General features: G+C 34.3%; 1 pseudogene; it reads left to right on the plus strand.

Moving 5' to 3' along the window:
* Positions 1-339: 339 nt before the first annotated feature.
* LOC141551432 (dnaJ homolog subfamily A member 1-like) lies at positions 340-18,620 on the plus strand (annotated as a pseudogene).
* The last annotated feature ends 4,333 nt before the right edge of the window (positions 18,621-22,953 follow it).

Raw genomic sequence — 22,953 nt, forward strand, 5'->3', positions numbered from 1 at the left:
ACAAAGAAACAGAGACTGATATAGCAAAGTGGTCGGTTTCATTAGAAGAATATTTGTTGTATTCATTCATCTTATTATCTGAATGTCTCAAAGGGGGAAGATATTGCTAATTGGACCAGTACACATTTTGGGAACAGCTGCTGGCAAACTATTTAAAACAAATAGAAAGTAAACAAAGGAAAGTATATTGTATTTATTTGTGCTCTATCTTTAGTGCCCTCAACAAGCCATTTTTCCTTTGAATTGAGAATCATTCTGTCACTCATCAGCATTAATATAAATACTTTATTTTAAAAAATAATCCATTAAAATAATGTCCTGAGCTTTGTCTGGAATAAGATGCCACAGCACCTCAAGGTAAGAATTCTTGGGATGAAACATATAAGGGCCAGGGCCTCATGAGTATATATGTGGTTTATTCCAACAGAATAGAAACTCCTCAAGAGATGGGATCATTTCGTTGTTTCATTATATTCCTATACCTTACACCTCAGTGCCTGACTGATTTATAAAAGTTTAAAACTGGGTTGAGATTTTGGGGACACCCTGTAGTTGATGTTTAATGCTTATTGATTATTTGTTTATTTGCAGCTTTAATTAAGCTAGTACCTTGATAAGCCACCAAGACTCAGTGAAGGTTTTACTGACTGATTGATTGACATGGTCATAAGTTATATTTGACTTGATCTTGGATGAAATAAAGTTACAGATAAAGCAGTTTCTAAGGTAACCAGGTTTCAAATGCTAAAGAGCAATAATTTCAACAGACACATTCTATCAGAAAAGGACAAAATCATTGCCGCAAAGAACCAACTCAATAAAGAGCCAGTTTCATCTGCAAATGCTGGGAGATAATTAGGAATAATATAATGGTGCCTTCAAGCTTAATGGGGAGTTCAGAGAAGAGAAAATATTCTCTCTCAACAGAGAGTCCTTTGAAAATACACTAAAATAAGATATAAAACTGTCTGCATGGAGCATTGGGCAAAGCTGAGCATTGCAGTGGAAAAATAACTCACAAACTTCATAAATGATTCGACCTGGCATCCAGGCATTTGGCTAAATAGAATTAAACATTAGCCCTTATGGAAGGGATGGGGGTGAGGAGGAAAGGAGTGTTGAATTCACCTCCATCTGAAAAGGAATCATTGTGAAACTGAATTCCATTGCAAGGCTCAGGCCATGAAGCATGATTCCACAATGAGTACCAAAATGCAGGCTCAGAAGAGAAACAATCAAATGATAAATACCCGATTTCTATTTTTCTCAACATAAAAGCAAATTTTGCTCTCCTGAGTTGTCTACATGTTGCTAGATTATTTTTCTTTGGTATGTGATTGTTGAAATTGAGAAATAGTTTTTACAAAAACAACCTGAGTTCAGAATCACAAGGATGGAGACAGAATACAGGGGTAGGAGTGATGAGGGTTGGGGTCCCTTTAAGATTCCTAATTGCCCAACCCATGGCTGACCTTAATTCACAAATTCTGGTCAAAGGCACCCTTTGAATATCCAGACCCAGCCCCTCACTCTCAGCTCAGCTTCTCCCAGCCCTCACCTGATCTGGGCTAACTGAAAAGCCCGCCAGAACTGGGTATCTTTTGGGTATAAAAGAAACAAGCTGGAGCACCCTCATTGCAGGAGCCCTTCCAGCCAACACATGGTATCCTTCCAGCCATGTAAGGGTCCCTGCCCACCAACGGCCACCTTTGGCCCTGGTGTCTTTCTAACTGAGCTTTACTTCCAAATTCCTACAATATACAATTATTTATCAATCTAGGTTTTCGGGCCTGTAAATTCATTTTACAGGGGACACTGCGCCTCATGGGATCTATGTGCCAATAAATGGGGTTCCCCCTTTCCTTTCCCTCATTAGGAGCATGTTAGCCAGTGGAAAATATGTCTAGATAAAATATCAGAGGTTGGAGGGAGGTCAATTGAGGGAGGTACAAGATTAGACTATTCGCCACCCTCCTTCAAAGTCTAATTTCATGATGGTGGTGAGGTATGTCCTGAGAGGTCCCAAAAGACCTACATGAAAGCAATTAGGACTAAGCAGAGATATGGATATTTACTCCATGGTAGGGTACAGAGTCAGGATTGGCTGGTCCTGACGAAGGCATTGAAGGCAGCTGGCACACTCTGGACCTGGAGCTGGAGAAAAGTCATAGGCTTTGATCTAGGGCAAGCTACCTAAATATTTGCCTCCCAGATAACTTTTAATTAAGAATTATTCCTTGGTCAAATAATGAAAAATCATACAGAAAATCAGGCTTCAGACACAGCCCTATGATATACACAAAACATCCACCAATAATCCTTTTCCTGAGCAAGAACTTTCACACTACAAAATCTCACTTTAATCATTTGATGCTTGTAAATGCTTGTTGATTTGGATTGGATTGGATTTCAAGGCGTTCCTTTAAACTGTGAGAATACAAGTTAGCAGCAAAAAAGACCCTCTCTAAAAGGAATTTCCACTATCCTGGAGTGAAACAGCTTCGACAGAGAAAAAAATAAATTGAGATATGTTCAAAATAGAAACAAAGAAATAGGAATAATAATAGAGGAGATAGAACTCATGCTTAAAAAAAAAAAAAAAAAAAGGTTCCAAGAGGTAGAAATGGAAAATTCCAGGTATAAGGGACTACCTGTGCAAAGGCAAGAGTTGACAGATCATCATGACATCAGTCCAATTAAGAAACATCTTGAAACAACATTGTACAAAGAGAATAACTCAAAGTGAACAATACCTATGAAAGTCACCAGTCACTGCCTATTGTTCTCACACAAAGATATCAAAGCCTGAAATGCTTATTACTTTAGAGGGTGGGGGCGGCATTAATCATTCCAGGTACAGGCTCACCATTGAAACTCACCAAACTAACGGCTAACTCAAATCCTGCTAGGAAAAATGCATCACCTCCAACAGAAAATGGAAAACTCCTCACTTATGTCTTGAGATCAGTGGCTGTTACAAAGCCCTTGAAATGGTACCTATTTTGACATTACCATAACCCCCACCTATCCACCATCTATCTGAAAATGGCTTTGAGGTGTCTTCTGTATTCTTTTCTGGGACCAGGAAAAAAAAAAAATCACTGCATTACCTTGCATTTGCTCTTACAGTCATTAGCCCCCGACAGCACCATCATTTAAGAAATTTATCATCAGCACTGTCCTTCGAACAATGTATTAGTACAATATATTATATGAGCACTTCACTATGATGATGTATTACTCCAAAGATGGCATCATCTGGGGAAGAATGGGTCTAAGAATAGATTTAGTGTAATAGCTGAAATGTAAGGACATATTTTTGCTGGTGTTTGTCTGAAATAGGGCAGTATTTGTTGTTGCTTACAAGTATTTCAAACACAGATAAACATGGACAATTCTCTGATTTGAAAAAAAAACAAAAACTTCTTTAAAGCATCCAGGTGTTCTCTTTATTACAAAAAGAGAAGGCTACTTCAAAAAAAAATCACTGAGTTGGTAAGGGGAGGAATAACTGAGCCTGGATGATAAATTTCTACTCTGGCTTTCAAGAAAACTCTAATTTAGCCCACCTCTCGGCCACTTTAAATTTTTCAGTAGACTCTCTTGAGGAGAACACGGAGATTAACATCTGATGTCTTCAAGAGTATAAGAACAAAAATGAAGTAACAATTAATTACTTCATACAAAATTCCAACTTTCTACATGGCTGATAATATATTTTCCCCCCTGAGGTTAATCCTCCCATTTCCATTCTTCAAAGTCTAGAGTTCTGTCCTTACCTCTACTTTGCTTAAATGGGAAGCAAATATTTTAGTTACCAATTTGAATAAATCATCAGGGGCATAAAATACTTGAAAATCATAGTAAGTGAAAATTCTCTGATTCATATTAGCCATAGGACTTAACAAGGCCATAGATGTCAACTTCCATAGTTTAAATTTCTCACATTAACACCTTCCCAATACTGTGATTCATGAATTGTCCACATTTTAAACCCAATTCAGCTATGAGTTTTCTCCTCTATCTTTTTAATCTTGAATGTGTCAAGTGGGGACCTTAATGTAACTTAATATCATGAGAGAATATGCTACCTCTGACCCTTCATCCTTCCCTCAATCAATATCCTTTTTGTGGAAAGGAAAAGTGGGTGACTGAAGAAATAATATGTAATGTCTGCATATGGGGAATTCCACAATTAGAACAAATTAATGTCTTTGTTTTAGTTTTTTGTTGTTTGGGATTTTTTGGGGGGAAGGGGCTTATAGTACTCTGACAAGTCAAACAACTGAGAATCTAAGATGGTAGGTTCACCTTTTTATGAACATGAGTTGGTGAGTTTCTTCCCACCAACATTAGTACCCATGAAGAGAGAAATAGTCCTTCAGAATTGTCCAGCATATAATTCTTCAATCATGTTGTATGACCTTTTCAAACTAACTATCTTTCCTCCCACAGGACACTGTGGAGAAGAAAAAAAATCTCTTGTCTAGACCACTAGCCTAGGGGTCACCGGAGACTTGATAATGTTCCAATATCCCCCATTTTTTAATATCTTAGACTATGATATGAAAATGTTTTGATTTAGTTATTGAAGTCTCTTTAACCTCCAGAAAATATTATTTCAGCTCTATTGCTGCCTTTTGGAAGAAAGGAGGGAAGGAAGAGAGGGAGAAAAGAAGGAAGAGAGGGAGGAAAGAAGGAAGAAAAAAGAAGGAAGAAGAAGGAAGAAGAAGAAGAAGAAGAGGAAGAAGAAGAAGAGGAAGAAGAGGAAGAGGAAGAAGAGGAAGAGGAAGAAGAGGAAGAGGAAGAAGAGGAAGAGGAAGAAGAGGAAGAGGAAGAAGAGGAAGAAGAGGAAGAAGAGGAAGAAGAGGAAGAAGAGGAAGAAGAGGAAGAAGAGGAAGAAGAGGAAGAAGAGGAAGAAGAGGAAGAAGAGGAAGAAGAGGAAGAAGAGGAAGAAGAGGAAGAAGAGGAAGAAGAGGAAGAAGAAGAAGAAGAAGAAGAAGAAGAAGAAGAAGAAGAAGAAGAAGAAGAAGAAGAAGAAGAAGAAGAAGAAGGAGGAGGAGGAGGAGGAGGAGGAGGAGGAGGAGGAGGAGGAGGAGGAGGAGGAGGAGGAGGAGGAAGAAGGAAGAAGAAGAAAAGAAGGAAGAGGAAGAAGGAAGGAAGGAAGGAAGGAAGGAAGGAAGGAAGGAAGGAAGGAAGGAAGGAAGGAAGGAAGGAAGGAAGGAAGGAAGGAAGGAAGGAAGGAAGGAAGGAAGGAGCAAAAGGAAAGTGAAGGGAACAAAAGAAATGGATTTTCTAGAGAATGAAACTGCCTATGCTTTGTAGCTGAAGTTACGTCTAATTAAATGTTTTGTTTCCAAATATGTTATCTAATGATATAAGGAACAAATTCAGTAGAAATGTTTCATAGTGATCAAAATCAATAAACAATCTATTGCTAATTTATATCCTTAGAGAATTTCCTGGACACTGCAAGATTGAGTTGCTTATAGAAACTGCAATGTTTGTCAGAGTAAGATTTGAATCCAAATCTTCTAGGCATCAAAGCTTAGCTTCTTTTCATGATGTGTCATTTCCTTTCCTACACTAAAGGAATGAAAACACAAAGTATAAAGATTCTTCATTAGGTTTAATAATTGTTCAAAATGATTTGTCATTCTTAACTTCTCTGAGATACTGATCTATCCATTATTCAAATCATTGTTTATTGTCATTTATCTCACTTTCTCCTATTTTCTCCTCTCAAATTCTTTGCAATACAATTAAGTATATTCAAAATCAAAATGTTGTTATTGATTAATTTAACTATAAAATGAACTGAATCTTCATTCTTGACAAAAGAAACACTAGGATCTTTTTCAAAGCCCTGCTTTTTCCACTCTCTTTGCTAAATCACCATCAGAGTAGTATTCCCTCACCTGCTCTCCACTGTCTAATTTGAAGTCTGAAGATTTATTTTTTTCCGTGGGAAACTCTAAGCAAGATAATGTTTATGAGACCTTAAATAAGAGGATTTATTCACTTAACTTTCAATTTAAAATAAACAGCATAGAATAAATATATTATCAAGTTTTATGACAACAATAATATTAATAGTCACGGTTTATATTGATGTTGTTTCTTGAGGTTTTGAAAATTGCTTTACATGTATCTTACTTAATTTTTACAACATCTCTTCTTGGCAGGGACCATGATTATAAGTGTTTCACAGATGAGTAGAAGGAGGCTCAGAGAAATTGAATGATTTAATGGGGTCAATAGTTAATAAATAGCTCAAGAAGAATTTGAACTCAGAATTTGCTGATTCTGAGTACAATGTTCTATCATTGAACTAAAATAAAGTAATATAAGTAAAATCATTAGAATAAAGTAAATAGACTGTGGAAACTGAGTTTGGATCATGATATAGCATTTTCACTCTTTTTGTTGTTGTATGTTTAAAAACAATTGTTTTTAAAAATGTTTTAAAACAAAACATTTAATTAGAAATAATTTCAACCATAAAGCACCGGCAATTTCATTCTCAAATGTTGCTTGTATTTTTTTCTCATTTTTTTTCCTTTTTGATTTGATTTTTCTTGTACAGCAAGATAATTGCATAAATATGCATTTATATATTGGGTTTTAACATATATTTTACCATGTTTAATATGTTTTGGATTATTTGCCATGTGGGGGAGAGAGTGGGGGCAAAAGGGGGAAAGTGGAACACAAGGTTTTGTAAGAATTAATGTTGAAAAATTATCCAGCATATATTTTGAAAATAAAAAGCTCTAGTAAAAAAGAATGGAAAGAAAAAAAGAATAAAGTAAATAATATAATTATATTTATAATTAATAATTGATATTATTTATTTAATGTTGATATTCATTAATAATAATTAATATTAAGTAATAATTAATTTAAAAGGATGTGAATAAAATAAATACCACTCAGTAAATTTCTCATAATAATAATATTTCTAATAATTATTATTTAAAATAAATAGAATAATATTTAATAGTCTTTTCTAGAAGAAATATGAATTTGAAGTCTGAGGATCTCACGTCAAACACTGCTCTGGCTATGATCAACTCTATAACCACAGAAAAGTCATTTAATCCATCTGGGCCTCAGTTTCCTCATCTGGAAAATATTCTCTAAGACCCTTCCAGACCTAAATCTATCATTCTATGCATCTATGCAATAAAATATAATAAAGTTATAATAAAAGCTCACATTTATGAAACACTAAGGTTTACAAAACTCATTACAAGTATTATCTAATTTTATCAATAAGCACTTAAAATAATAAGTATATTTTTGTGTATCCAGAGCTGTGATTTGATTGATAAATATATTTATAAATACATAAAATAAATATATTGAAAAATATAATTCCTAACAATTCAAATATGGAACTATTCTGTAAATTATAGCTTAGGATTGCCTGGGACACTGGAAAGTTGAGTTTGACCAGCGTCACAAAGCTGTTAGTGTTAGAGAACAAACTTGAACCCTAATGTTCCTGACCCTAAACTGAGCTCTCTATTCAGTAAGTCATAAATACAATAACAAAAATTAAGTAAATTACCTGAAAAAAATCTTTTAATAATAAGTGTGATTTTTGGCTAATCACTTCACACTTTTTGCCTCAGTTTTCTTATCTGTAAAATGAACTGGAGAAAGAAATTCACAGAATAAAAGATTTGAGTTTTCTTCATGCCTTTTCTTTATACATCACAGAATCTCCATATATAAATACTAGCATCTTTTGTTTGTTTGTTTATTTACTTTTTCTTTCTCATGTTTTTTTCTCTTTTGTTCTTATTTATCTTTCACAACATGACAAATAAAAAATATGTTTTAAGTAATTGTGCATGTATCAGATTGCTTGCTTTCTTGGAGAGAGGGAAATACAGAAAGAAAATGTGGAACTCAAAATTTTATAAAAATCAATTGAAAACTATATTTATGGATAATTAGAAAAATAAAATACTATGGAGATAAAATAAAATAGGCTCTCACAAGTTGTTTTGATTTGTCTCCAGCATACCCCTCCATATGTATAAAGTATTTTATAAAATTAAAGAAATATGTACATAGAAACTCTTGTCATTATTATAAAAGTATAGTAGAGTAACAAATTCTACTATTCCTAGGTTTATTACTGTTCTTTATACTCAATTATATCTTTTATCTCTACAACTTTGAACATGGCTGAAAGTACTCCTTGCCCATCTCTGCATTTGAGAATCCCTACTTTATTTCATATATCAACCCAAAGCCTATATTATCATATGAGAATCCCTCAAGCTGTTAAAGCCTTCACGAGATTACTGTGCATTTTTTCTTATGTTTATTTATGTGCATATATGTTTATAGAACAAACTATCCCTTTAAGATTTGTGACTGAATTCATTCAGCTCAGAGCTCTAAAAGAAAGAGTTACAGAAAGAGTTATTCTCTGACTCAGAGTTTTGAGATAAGTTGTTGGTAAGTTTGAGTGTGAGAAAATGTAGTAAACAGAGAAGATAGGGAAACCAGAATGACTTTAATTACAAAAAACACTTTTCTGCTTGTAAAGAAAAATTGAGAATTTGGTGTCTGAGGCAGGTTCAAATCCTACTTCAAATACTTCCTAGTTGTGTTGATCTTGTAAACATAACTAAACCTCTGTCAACCTCAGTTTCTTCATCTGAAAATGAGAATAAAAGCACCTATTTTTCTGAATTATTGGGAGGACAAATAAATGAATAAAATATTAAGCCTTTAACAAAAGCAAAGTAAGACAGCTAAGTTGAAGCAGTGGATAGAGGAAGTACATCAGGCTTGGAGACAGAAAAATATGAATTCAAATTTGACCCTAGACACTTATTAGTTGCGTGACATTTAATCTTGTTGGGTTCAACTTTTCATACCTATTTGGGGTTGCTATTTGGGGTTTTCTTAGCAAAGATACTTTTGCCATTCCCTTCTTGACTCATTTTATAGATAAGGAAACTGAGGCAAGCAGGTTAAGTGATTTATCCAAGATAACAAGCTAGTAAATGTCTGAGGTTGTATTTGAATCCAAGAAGGTGATTCATCATGACTGCAGCCCTGGCACTCTATACAGTGGGACTTGTTCTAACAACTAGTGCTGTCCAAAACTGGAATGGACTATTTCAAGAGATGATAGTTTCCCTCTCACTAAAAATCTTCAGCAGAGACTAGACAACTGCTTTTCAGGTATGTTTTAGTGGGGCTGCCTTTAGATGAGTTGTGTTGATAGGAACAGACAGATACTGAAGTCTCTACCAACTCTCAAATTCTGTAATTCCAATAAGGCAAGATTGAATAAAAATTAAGTGGTTAGAGAGGAAAAGGATCAGATTTGGAAAAGAATAGAATAAATGCATTTAAATTTGGGATTTTTTAATTTTAGGGAGCAGTAAAACATTCTAATCAACAAACAAGCATTTATTAAGCACCTACTATATATCACCAGTCTCTATTCTAGGTGCAAGGAAATGAAAGACAAAATAATCCTGCTTTCAAGGAGCCTATACTAACAGGATTATACAAAAATTACAGCTCTAAATATATAATTTTACAGTATGACCCTATGTATGTGAATAGATTACATGATATAACCCATTCCAGTATATTTCAGTGCATACTAAAGTCAAATCTTAGTTCTATGAACTTTAGACTTCACTCAATTCCCATGAAAAAATATCTACTCAGTTTTTCTCCTGATACCTTTGTCTTAACAATTTCCGTGCCAATGACAAATTCATTGAAATCTATTTGACTTCTTTTTCCCCAGTGGAGAAAATATCTCATCTGTCAGTTGCCATTTTATTTCAAGATGGCAGACTCAACCACAGATTGAGCTTGACACAAATTTCAACATTCTCTAATAATGCATCAAATAAAGTCTGAATGACAGAGTGTTTTCAGGGCTAATAAGAATTTTAAAAGTCATCTAGTCAAATCTTTCTTTTTACTAAGAGGGAAACTGGCATCCAGAGAGAAATATCTTGCCCAAGACCAAGCAGAGAGTCTGGTAGTCAGCCCTAGCACTAGGATGCCTGACTCTCAGTTGATCAAGCCATTGGTTTTTCTACTATTCCATATTGAATGAGTCATCTATAGTATTATAATGGAATTTTAAAATATATGTAATTCTGGGAAAATCAGTCAAAACAGGAACCTGATTCATTTTATCAATTACAATTAAAAACAGAATTTGTGAATCATTTTGGAGTACTGTAGATATTCCTGTCAGAAAAGCCACGTTTCCCTCTCAATGATTCCCAACAAAAATATAAGGAACACCAAGAAAACAATAATAATAGATCTATAAGATATCTTATTTCTTTCCACTCTCTTCAGTTCCTATTTCACTGCAAAAGTCCATAATGAATCTAAACTATGAGCATCACAGAGAGACAAATAGGGACTTATCTAAGCCCTTAAAGAAAATCAAGCCCATCAATATCTTTGCACATTCCGAATGCAGATCAAGGACGACATATTGTCGAAGGAACTTAATTTTTAGGAAAGTAAGAACAAAAGGTCCTCCTTGTTAATTCCTTGCCTTCTAGCAAGAACACCAAGTTCTCAGCAGGGGCCTCGATAAATGTGTCACCTCACCATCTCCCCTTTGGGTGACTCCATTCGTTTAGATCTTGAAGTCTTTCTTCTACTTGACAAGGACTATTCCTTTAAAAAAAAATTGGTGAAATAGGTTTCACAGATTCCTTTGAAAATAATTATAAAAAGGAATTGCTTTCAGGCTGAGTCCATGAAGAACAATGAGCTACAGTTCCAAGCAAGTTTTCAAGTCAAAATTTTAGCATCCAAAAAAGAGATTTAGGGAAATACTTTTTAAAAAGCCATATTAATTGAAGCAGTCTATAGGCTAACTGTTCTAATGATCAAAAATGATGCAAAAATAATCCAATGTGTTTCAAATTAGAGATATTATTTTCTGAACTTCACCAAGATGTGAGGAACAAGCAGAGTGGTTGCACCAAAACCAAGATTTGTCCTTTCAATGGTGATTAATTACAAAATATTTTAATATTATATTCTAATAACTTTAAATATAATTAGGCCTGATATATTTAACACAAAAAGTGATCAAGTTCAGCTTTTTCTGACATTCCAACCTACACATTCATACACACACATACTTAAACACACACAGCTTTTTAAGTATTTCTCACTTTATTTCCTGGTCAAAAATTTTCCCAAAGCTCAGAGCTGATAAGGATCTTAGAGGGCATCTAATCTAATACATACATAAATTACAATATGCAAAAACCTTCAGTCACATGGGGAGCCCATCACCTTCAGAGCTCTGTTAGTCAATTTTTAGATAGCTTTACCAGAAAATATTCCTTAATGTATAGAATGAGGCAGCAGAATATTGTAATTAACAGAGCACTGAGCCTAAAGTTAGGAGGACTTGAGTTCAAAGCTGATTTCAGAAACTATTGCTGGACCCTGGGCTATAAAAAGAAAACAAGATATTTTCAATAAGTATTTATTAAATAGCTATTAAGTCCTGGCACATGTTTAATAAGTGATTCTTTCTTTCCTTTCTTAAAGCCACCCCCCAGAAAGTTATTATCTATCAATGTAGATTGGCTGCTGTTTTACAACTTAAAGAGTTGTTTGGTACCCTGTAGCTTGAATCACATCTGTCTCCCAGTGCTTTTATTCTTCTTTCCAATGGGGCAAGAATAAGTTTAATCTATTTTTTCAAATAAACAACCCTTCAGATATCTGAAGACAACTCTCATGTGCTTCCCCTCCCACCCTTCTGTCTTCTCCAAGTCAACATTCCTAATTCCTTCAACCAGTTCTCATCAGTGATTTCCAGATTTCTCACCATCTCCTTGTCTTCTTTGAAACTTAACACTTGTCAATGCTTTTACTAAACTGAACATTATTACTCCCCAAGTTGTCTGACAAGAGCAAAATGCATAAGAACTTTCTATTAGCTCATTAATTAAGCAGCCTAAGATAGCATTAGGTTTCTATTTTTTTAAAAAAGGGCTGTTTTGGGCTGCCATGTGACACTGATGACTCAGAGTGAGTTTGTAGTAAGTTAAAAATCCCAAATCTTTTTTATGAGAAATATTGTCTGGTCATTCCTTTCACTTCCTATACTTGGGAAATTTATTTTGGAACCCAAATACAGAAATTTTTCATTTCAATATGTGGGGGTTTTGTAATTCTATCTCCACCAATGCTAATTAGAAACCCTCTGGAATATTGAAGATACTCTTCAAGATTACTCAGTCAATCAACACAAAGTTGGTTAAATCAACCAAAGTTTTAGCACATCAAGAAGATTATAAACTGTAAAGCAGCTTCCATTCTATGTTGGTAGAAGAAGTGTCCTCCCTACAGAGCTCCCTACACTGATTAGATCATAATTTGGGACCAAATATATCACACACACACACACACACACACACACACACACACACACACACCTTACATATTAGGTACATATATCTACAAACATGCATTGGATGCTCCTAGAGTTCTTAAAAATGGCTATGGCTTCTATCATCCCTCAACCCACCTCAAGTGTCCAAGCTTGTCAATCCCTTCAGTTAATCTTCATTTTGGCCTGATCTTGAGGCCGTTATTACCTGCTTGTTTCCAGATTCTCAGTAGCTTATTAATGTTCCTTCTGAAATGTGGTACCCACAACTTGCTCTCTGAATCTTTCCAAACTTTCTGCTTCCCCCACTGATTGTGATTCTTCTGAGTGTTATAGCCACTCTCCTTTCTACATGGAAGCTAGCCCAGTGCTTGGTACCTAGCGGGTCCTTAACAAAGAATTTTCCATTGATTGACTGAATGTCTCTCTTGGAGAGATGTGGGTGCCTTAAGAATGGGAGGAGGGCATAAATGATTCATCCTTTCAGCTGCCACTAGCCAGAAAACGGCTTTTTTATATAAATATTTGATAAATGTCATATTGAACAAGTAACTTATTTCTTGGCTGATTGCCCCTTTGGAAAACAAATAAAGGACCCTCCAAAAATGGGAAACTGTTAAGTTTCAATGTGCTAAAACAAGGAGAGGAGGATTTAGTTGGGACACCAATGGGAAGCCAGGAAGCAGAAACAGGGCATTGAAAGGGGCAGGGGGAGGAGAAAGGGTGAAATCAGGGAAGGAGTGTCCAAGACAAATTTCACCCACTTCACAATTCTACATGGGGGCTACCCTGTTTCACTGGACTAATTTTCAGTCTTAGGGCTTTCTCAGATTAGTGTAAAATATAAAGTGAATTGTGCAAACATAGGCTACTGGCAGATTACCAATACTGATTCCCTAGGAAGGGTGAAATAATATGTCTAGAACTAACTTATTTTAATGTTTAACCCTTTTTCAATAAACTTTCATTTCAGCATGTTCACTAGAAGAAAAAAGGAGCAAATAACTTCTTGTAGGAGTCTCTCTCTCTTGTCATTTTTGAACACCCTCTCTTTATGATTCTGGGATATTGTGCTATAAGCTATTTTCACTTGAAAAAAAGCCCATTGGCACCTACCCTTGGTACCTGGCAAGACTTCCAGACACTCAATCAGTAATTGTTGAGGAGGAGGAGAAGGAGAAGGAGGAGGAGGAGGATGACACATTAAGCTCACCTCCTCTAGGGCAAAGGTCAACCTGATGGGTAACAAGGAATCCTGGCATTTCTAATTGCTGGGTGCCTGAGGGAACTTACTTCAGCAGCTTCTTCCACAATAGGTCTCCACAAGTCTCTGTTTAAGTAACAAAGAGATTTGTTATTGTTAATCATTATTATTAGGTCTGGAATCACTTATCTACCATGTTTTTATAAAAGCAAGTGAATTCTTGTTTTTGAGGGTTACTCCTGGCTCCCATTCTGGACAATACCTGAATAAATGTTATCAGAGTTCCCAAGCTCTGTCTACCATTCGGCCCAACTTAAAAAACTGAGGGTAAATACCTCTTTTCACAGCTAAATCACTCACCCTCCAGTGCAGATATACTAACCTGTTGACTAGAATTTCCATCTTTACAGCTATGTCCATGTCACTAAGGTATTCATATCTATCCATGCAGAGAAATTATGTGTGTATGTGTAGAGTGAGATAGACAGACCCACACACAGAGACAGAGAGCAACAAAGAAAAGAAGAGAGGGAGAGAGAGATCATTGGTGGTAAGAAAACTTAGGGAAAACAAGAAGACTATTTTCAAATATTTAAAAGACATAACTAAAGTTGTCTGGTTAGGTCCCTGCTTGTAGGATGAAAACACAGTAGGTAGAATGGCAAAAAAAAAAAAAAAAAAAAAAAAAAAAAAAAAAAGGGGGGGGGGACTTTTTTTGTAGAAAAAAAACTGACTACAATAAGATTTATTCCCAAGTGGAGTCAGCTGCCTCTTGGAGGGATAAGTTCCTTCAATTGGAAGGTCTTCTAGCAAAGTCATAGTGATCACTTGTTTGGGATGTGATAGAAAGCATCCTCTCTTTCTCTCTCTCTTTTTTAACATAATAGCTTTTTATTTTCAAAATACATGCAAAGATAGTTTTCAAAATTCATCCTTGCAAAATCTTGTGTCTCAAATTTTTCTCCCGCCCTTTTCTCTCCCTCTCCCCTAGACAGCAAGTAAATCAATTAATGTTAAACATGTGCAATTCTTCTATACATATTTCCACAATTATCATGCTGCAGAAAAAATAATCAGATGAAAAAGGAAAAATGAGAAAGAAAACAAAAAACAGGCAAACAACAAAAAAGGGTGAAAATACTATGTAGTAATCTACATTCAGTTCCCATAATCTTCTCTCTGGATGCAAATAGCTCTCCCTATCACAAGTCTATTTGAATTAACCTGAATCTCATCATTGTTGAAAAGAGTCAAGTCCATCAGAGTTGATCATCACATAATTTAATTGTCACCTTGTACAATGATCTCATGGTTCTGCTCATTTCACTTAGCATCAGTTCATATTAAGTCTCCCCAGGCCTTTCTGAAATCATCCTATTGATCATTTCTTACAGAATAATACTATTCCATTACATTAATATACCATAACTTATTCAACCAGTTAGATGTCTGAATTATTCAGATGGGCATCTACTCAGTTTCCAGTTTCTTGTCACTATAAAAAGAGCTGCTATAAACATATTTGCACATTTGGGTGCTTTTCCCTTCTTTATGATCTCTTTGGGAAACAGGCCCAGTAGAAATACTGCTGGATCAAAGAATATGCACAGATTTATCACCCTTTGGTCATAGTTCCAAATTTTTGCTCTTGTGAATAGTTGGATCAGTTCACCACTCCACCAGTAATGTATTCATGTCCCGATTTTCCCACATCCCCTCCAACATTTATTGATACCTTTTCTCGTCATTTTAGCCAATCTGAGAGGTGTGCAGTGTACCTCAGAGTTGTGATAATTTGCATTTTTCTAATCAATTGTGATTTAGAGCATTTTTTCATATGACTAGAAATGACTTTAATTTCTTTGTCTGAAAATTGTCTGTTCATATACTTTGACCATTTGTCAACTGAAGAATGGCTTTTATCCTTATAAATTCAGTTCAATTCTTTATATATTTTAGAAACAAGGTCTTTACTAGAACCCTTGGATTAATTCCTTTCTAATCTTGGCTGCATTTGTTTTGTTTGTACAAAGAGTTTTAAACTTAATATAAGCAAAATTATACATTTTGCATTTCATAGCATTCTCTAGTTCTTCGTTGGTCATAAATTCCTTCCTTCTCCATTAATCTGAGACGTAGACTATCCCTTGTAATTTGCTTAGAGTATCACTCTTTATGTCTAAATCATGTGCCTACTTTGACCTTATCTTGCTATAGGGTATTAGGTATTGATCAATGCCAAGTTTCTGACATACTATATTCCAATTTTCCTAGGAATATTTGTTGAATAGTGAGTTCTTATTCTAGAACTGGATTCTTTGGTTTTATCAAACATTACAGTCATTGACTACTGTTTTGTGAACCTAACTCTATTTCTTAGCAATACCAAATGGTTTTGATAACTACTGCTTTATAATATAATTTTAAGTCTGGTACAACTGGGCCACCTTCATTTTCAATTTTTTTCATCTTTCCCTTGAAATTCTTGACTTTTTGTTCTTCCAGATGAATTTCATTATTTTTTCTAGCTCTGCAAAGTAATTTCTTGGCAGTTTGATTGGTATGGTACGGAATAAGTAGATTAAATTAGGCAGAATTGTCATTTTTATTATATTAGTTTGACCTACCCATGAGCACTTGATATCCTTCCAATTATTTAGATCTAAATTTATTTGTATAAAAAGTGTTTTATAATTGTGTCAATATAGTTCCTGGTTTTTATCCTAGCAGATAGACTCTCAATTATTTTTTTATTATCTACTTATTTTAAATGGAATTTCTCTTTGTATCTCGCTGCTGACTTTGTTGGTAACATATAGAAATGCTGATGATTTATGTGGATTTATTCATTGTTTCTAGTAGTTTTTTAGTTGATTCTCTAGAATTCTCTAATAAGTATATCAATATATCATCTGGAAACAGTGATAATTTTGTTTCTTTATCATCTACTCTAATTCCTTCTATTTATTTTTCTTCTCATGTTGCTAAATCTAAAATTTCTAATACAATATTGATAGTGGGCAGCCTTGTTTCACCCCTGATCTTACTGGGAATGCTTCTAATTTATTCCCATTACATATGATGCTTACTCATGGTTTTAGATAGATGCTACTGATCATTTTAAGGAAAACTCCATTTATTCATATGCTAATGTTTTTATAGAAATGGGTGTTGAATTTTGCCAAATGATTTTTTCTTCATCTATTGATATAATCATATGATTTTTGTTGATTTGGTTATTGATATAGCCAATTTAGGTATTCTCATTTAAGTGTGGGTTTTGTAAATGGCAGGTAAGGAATCCTCAAACTGTGAAATGCTATAATTTTATGATTCTATACATATATAGAAATGTAGATAAAGCAATATAGAGAGATGACATAAATACAGATATAAATATAGATATTGTTATGGATTTAAATTATACTATTGTTTTGGTGATAGCTATCTCTTTATATACTTATATCTTAATTCATATAGTTATAAATACATATACATATAATGTATATTAATATATATTAGTTCATATAGTTATATATACATATACATATAAGTATATATATGTATATATAGATAGTTATCACCACAAAACCATGACAGAAACATATATATATATCTGTATATATATATATGTGTGTGTGTGTGTGTGTGTGTGTGTGTGTATGTATGTATATATATATATATATATCCAGACTTTGTCATTATTCTTTGTGATCTTAAGCAAATCATTTAGCTTCTCTAGGCCTCACTTTCTACATTTATGAGATAATTAGATCAAATAATTTCTAAGGTCCTTTCTGGCCAAATCTATGATCCTATTATATATAATATGTGTATGTATGTGTATGTAAATGAACTGTACTTTATAATTGCTATATTAATACCCCAATTATACCTTATAATTACCATATTAATTATATAAAATATGCTTACCTATTCATTATGTATGATTACATATAATCATATGGAAACTAGACTAGCTAAATTGTAATCATATATATGATTGATGCATTAATTATATATTATAATTTATGTATTAGTAAGATGAAATCAAATAATCAAGAGTACCAATTTCCAAAAGTCTGTTCATTCCTGTAGTATGATGCTCTTAAGTTTTTTGGAAAGGATCTCCTGATCCAGTTTTCATATAAGGATCTGTGACATGATGTAACATTCTTGATGTGAATTGTGACTATTCAAAGGAGAGAGAATTCTAAAGCCTGAACAACATTTAATTTTGTATGACCATGTGCCAAGTTAATCATCCAAATTTCTGTTTGTAGCAGACTTTTTCATCTACCTCTCTGAATTTTCATTGATTGCTGTTTTGCACACTGGCAAGAATACAATAAGGTATTCAGTTAAAAAAAAAAAAAAAAAAAGCCAGGGAGCGTCAGTAAGTGGAAATGAAGGCATGGGGGACAGCTTATTGGAGGTAATCTCAGAGGGACGACACTAGCATTAAGGACTGGATTCATATTGACAAAGGCAAAGATGCTCAGAAGACAACATTGCATGATATTATTATTGTATTGAATCAGAAGGCCAGTGCACTATCTACATGAAGAGAGAGATCTTTTCATATATAAGGATATCTAGTTGTTTGATGTATCATGTGATTTTTACAAACTAATAAATATCAATTCTTGTTGACAGTCGAATCTGACAGTAAAATTATAGTCATTAGTTCTCATCCTGGCCAGACTGTCAAACATGGGGATATTAAATGTATGCTAAATGAAGGTATGTCAATTTATTTCTGACCTTATCAAAAAAGGATGCTAATAGTTGAGCTCAAGATAAATGTCTCAGAGAATGACTTTCTTTGATCAAATAAGCTCTCTTTATGGGAGAGCAGACTGAAGGAATGAACTGGGTAGAACTGGTAGATTTGGCCCATCTCAAGAAAGAAAATACCATTACAATGGAGAAGATCATGAAGACAATGAGCCTCATACTAGAGGTGGTGTTCAGTGTCAAATCTCTTAATGGAGACCACTGAATATCCTTCACTGTAATTCTCATTTTGTATGCAATAGTGAATATGTGAGGGAATACAACAATAATATTATTATTATTTACCTAATAGTATTTTTCCAATTACATGTAAAAATAGTTTTCAACATTCATCTCTGTAAGATTTTGAGCTCATTTTTTTCCTTCCTTTTCTTCCCTCCCTCCTTCCCAAGACAGCAAGCAATCTGATGTAGTTCATACATGTACAATCATGTTAAGCATATTTTTACATTAGTCATATTGTGAAAGAAGAGTCAGAATAAAAGGGGAAAATCAAAAGAAAGAAAAAAAAAACAAAAAAAAGCAAAAATAATATGCTTCAATTCCATTCAGACGCCATAATTCTTTCTGGATATGACTGGTATTTTCCATCATAAGTCTTTTGGAATAATCTTGGATCACTGAATTCTTAAGAAGAATTAAGTCTATCATAGTTGGTCATTGTATGATGTTGTTATTGTGTACAATGTTCTCCTGGTTCTGCTCACTTCACTGAACATCAGGTCATGTAAATTGTTCCAGGTTTGTGTGATATCTGCCAGCTCATCGTATCTTATAGCACAATCCCATTGGATTCATAGACTACAGCTTGTTCAACCATTCCCCAATTGATGGACATCCCTCAATTTCCAATTCTTTACCACCATAAAAAGAGCTACTATAAATATTTTTGCACAAGTGAGTCTTTGAGAATACGATAATCTTAAGAAACTCAATGATAGCTATTGTTTTTGTAAAAATACTCAACTATGGTTGTGTTTTTAAAAATGAATGAGTTAAGTCAGTAATACATACACTATATTTATCTCTCTCTCTCTCTCTCTCTCTCTCTCTCTCTGTATATATATATATATATATATATATATATATATATATATATATATATATATATATATATATATATATATATATATGTAATATATAAAATATTCTCCCTAAGTTTCCAGTGTACAATAACTCCTGTTCCAGGAGAGTTCCTGTTGATGGCATGGAGATAAAAACATTGAAAACGATCATTATCGGACAGCTTCTGGTCAGAAAGGATCTTGATCAATAGATGGCCAATTGAAGAATTTCCAGTTTCCCAGAGTAAGGGCTCTAATAATGTAGCCTTAAATTCAAATATACAAAAATATAAAAGGTACCTCTCTATGAGAGGCAGTATGGTCTAATGGATTGAGAACCAACCTCAAAACCAGGATATATGGGTTTAGGCTCCACCTCTCATAAGTATTACCTTTGAGACTCTAATCAAGTTGCTTAATGTGTCAGTGTTTAAAGCAATTCTAAGATTATTGTTATTTAATTCAGTTATTTTCAGTCATGTCCAACTCTTTGTGACTCTAATTAGTATCTTTGTAAAGACACTAAACTGGCTTACCATGTTCTTATCCAACTCATTTTATTGATGAGGAAACTGAGACAAAGGGGCTAAGTGACTTGCCCAGAGTCACACAGCTTGTAAGTGTCTGAGGCTGGATTTGAATTCAAGAAGATGAATCTTCCTGGCACTCTATTCACTAATGGCACCTATCAGATAGGATTGTAGTAGGGATGAAGTGAGATAATATATGTAAAGCATCTTGCAAATTTTAAAGTGTTGTATACATGTTAGCCATTATTATCGCTCACAGGCCAGAAATGCCACTAAGTATTAGGGATTCCAAGACAAAAAAGAAACAGTTGCATTCTATTGAGAAACACAACATCTATACAGAAGTAAATACAAGGAACTCTGAGGAAGGGTGGGTCACAGACCACTGGGAGTATCAAGATGACTTTGAAGATCTGAATTGAGCCTTGAAAGACAATAAGGATTCAAAAAGGCAGAGGAGATCATTCTAGTGATAACGGTTAGATGCAAAAAGGAAGGATGAATTCTAAAGAAGTATATAGTTGGTCTAGTAGGTAAAAGCTGGATTATGAATAGTCTTGAATACCAAGTTCAGAATTTTGCAGGTGATCTGGGGGAACCTCTGATAGTTTTTGAACAAAGAAATAGCATGGTTATACCTGAACCTTGGACATATTATTCATTAGTGATAGATTGGAGAGATTAGAGTCAGGAAGATCAATTAGGAGGCTACTGAAATAGTCCAGGTGAGAGGTAGGAGAGCCAGGAATGGAAGCTGAGTAAGTACAGAGAAGGAGAAAAAAAAGGTCCCATAGGTAGACTCAATTAGTTTTGGCAACTCATTGGGTACCACATGTGACAGAAGAGAATGTCAAGGATGACCCTGATGCTGGGGGGACCTGAAGGGACTTCCCAATAGATTGTGATGACTTCTCTACATATAAAGAAGTCTAGAGAAGCGTCAGAAACTCAGGATCAATTATACAATGGGACAAAGCATCAGGATAGGGCTTTACTGATGGTAATGACAGTCGCTGATGTTTATATAGCCTTTTACAATTTACAAAAAGGCTTTTGTGGCCTAGCCTGGGAACCTACACAGCATGAATTACATCATTTCTATGGGTAAATGCATTCCACTTCCCAAAAGGATCTCAAAATGAACTTTTGGAACTCTTCCCATCTGTAGCTTGGGGACAGTCTATGTGTGGTTTTCTCAGAGAAATGTATCTGTACCAGTGATGGCCAAAGAATGCCTTTCCCTTTTCAAATGTTCTATATAGCCTAGAATGATTTTACTTCTATCTAGACGGTGTGGACTAATGGAAAGGTGCTTGTTTTAAAGTCACAGGGATTTGGTTCAATTATTGGCTACCTGCCATCTGTGTGATCTTAGCCAAGTTGTTCTACCCTTCTAGTTCTCAACTTCCAATTTGTAAAATGAAGTTCTTAGACTTGATAATTCCTTGAATTCAAAGCTAGCTCTCTGTCTGCATCACACACACACACACACACACACACACACACACACACACACACACACACATATATATATATATATATATATATATATATATATACATATACACATACCAGCCAAAAAGAAAATCCTCCATTACCTCCATAAAGTCCAATGGGTTTCAACACTAAAAATTTTATTGATGTATTTCTCTGCTTGCACTAAGCAATCTCATCCTGCCCTCATGAGGTTACAAACCAATACAAAACCCAAAAACAAAGTGACAAGGGTGATCTTCTAGTCATTCTGCAATCAGTTCCTAGATGTGAATAAATCTGTTGACTGGAATATCAAATAAGAAGACACAGATACTTAGGATGAGAGTAGTGAACAAGATCTAGATACACGGATTCCATGAAAGCACAGTTATAAAATAAACTTCGTGGTGCTGACCTGATAGCAATACCCAACAATGGTGATATTGTTCTGCTGGTGTTATTGGGTAAATCTGAAATTTATGGCCATATTTAGATGTAGATCTAACTTTAGCTATAGATTATTAGATCTTAATTATAGCTACATATATTTTATAGAGAGAGAATAAACATAAATTAATGTGTTAAACCATATAGTTAGCACAGAACACTAAATTTCATGAGAAGAAAATCTACATAAAATATGACCATTGGTAGCATCTGAGTATTACATATGAAGAAGCATTTTTTTCATTAGAGATGTATTTCTTTACATTGAAAAAGATGTTATTTCATTTCCTTTTGAATTTATATAAAACATGAATATTACTAAAATCTGAATAAAATATAAATCATCATTGAAGTAGAGAAAGGAAGCTTCCCAGAACCATTCTTATACTTACAGAAATGCATCCATCTCACTTCTGTATAAGTTCAATCTTAGTATGAGTCAATTGTATAAAATGGAGACCAAGAAAGCTAATGTAATCTTGGTCTGGATTAAAAAGATGCCAAGGATCCAGGACATGGGAGATGATGTTCCCACTGTCTTTTGTCTTGGATAGGACATGTCTGGAACATTATGTTCAAATATGGTGGTCCCACATAAGAAAGGATATTGACAATATGGAGCATACAAAGAAGGACAACCAGAAATCGTGAAGGGTCATATAAAGTATGGGCAATGGAACTCAGAAGAGTTAATCTAAAGAAGAGAGGATTTTTAAGTTTATTCACTTCAGAAGGAAGTGAATAAACTACTGCTTTACTAAAATATGGAAGTAGCATACAGGTAAATTGAGGCTAAATGTAAGGAGAGCTTTCTAATGATTAGAGCAATTCCAAAGTGATTAGGATGGGCTACCTTGGGAAGAAGTTAGTTATTTATCATTTGAGGTCTTCGGGCAAAAACCTGAGGAAGACTTATCAGGGAGATTGTAAGAGAATCTTTTTGTAAGTTCCAATAGGATTCAATAAGTATTCTTCGAGATCCTTTCAAATCCTGGAATCTTATACTTC

Source organism: Sminthopsis crassicaudata, chromosome 1, assembly GCF_048593235.1.
Source record: "Sminthopsis crassicaudata isolate SCR6 chromosome 1, ASM4859323v1, whole genome shotgun sequence".
NCBI lineage: Eukaryota > Metazoa > Chordata > Mammalia > Dasyuromorphia > Dasyuridae > Sminthopsis > Sminthopsis crassicaudata.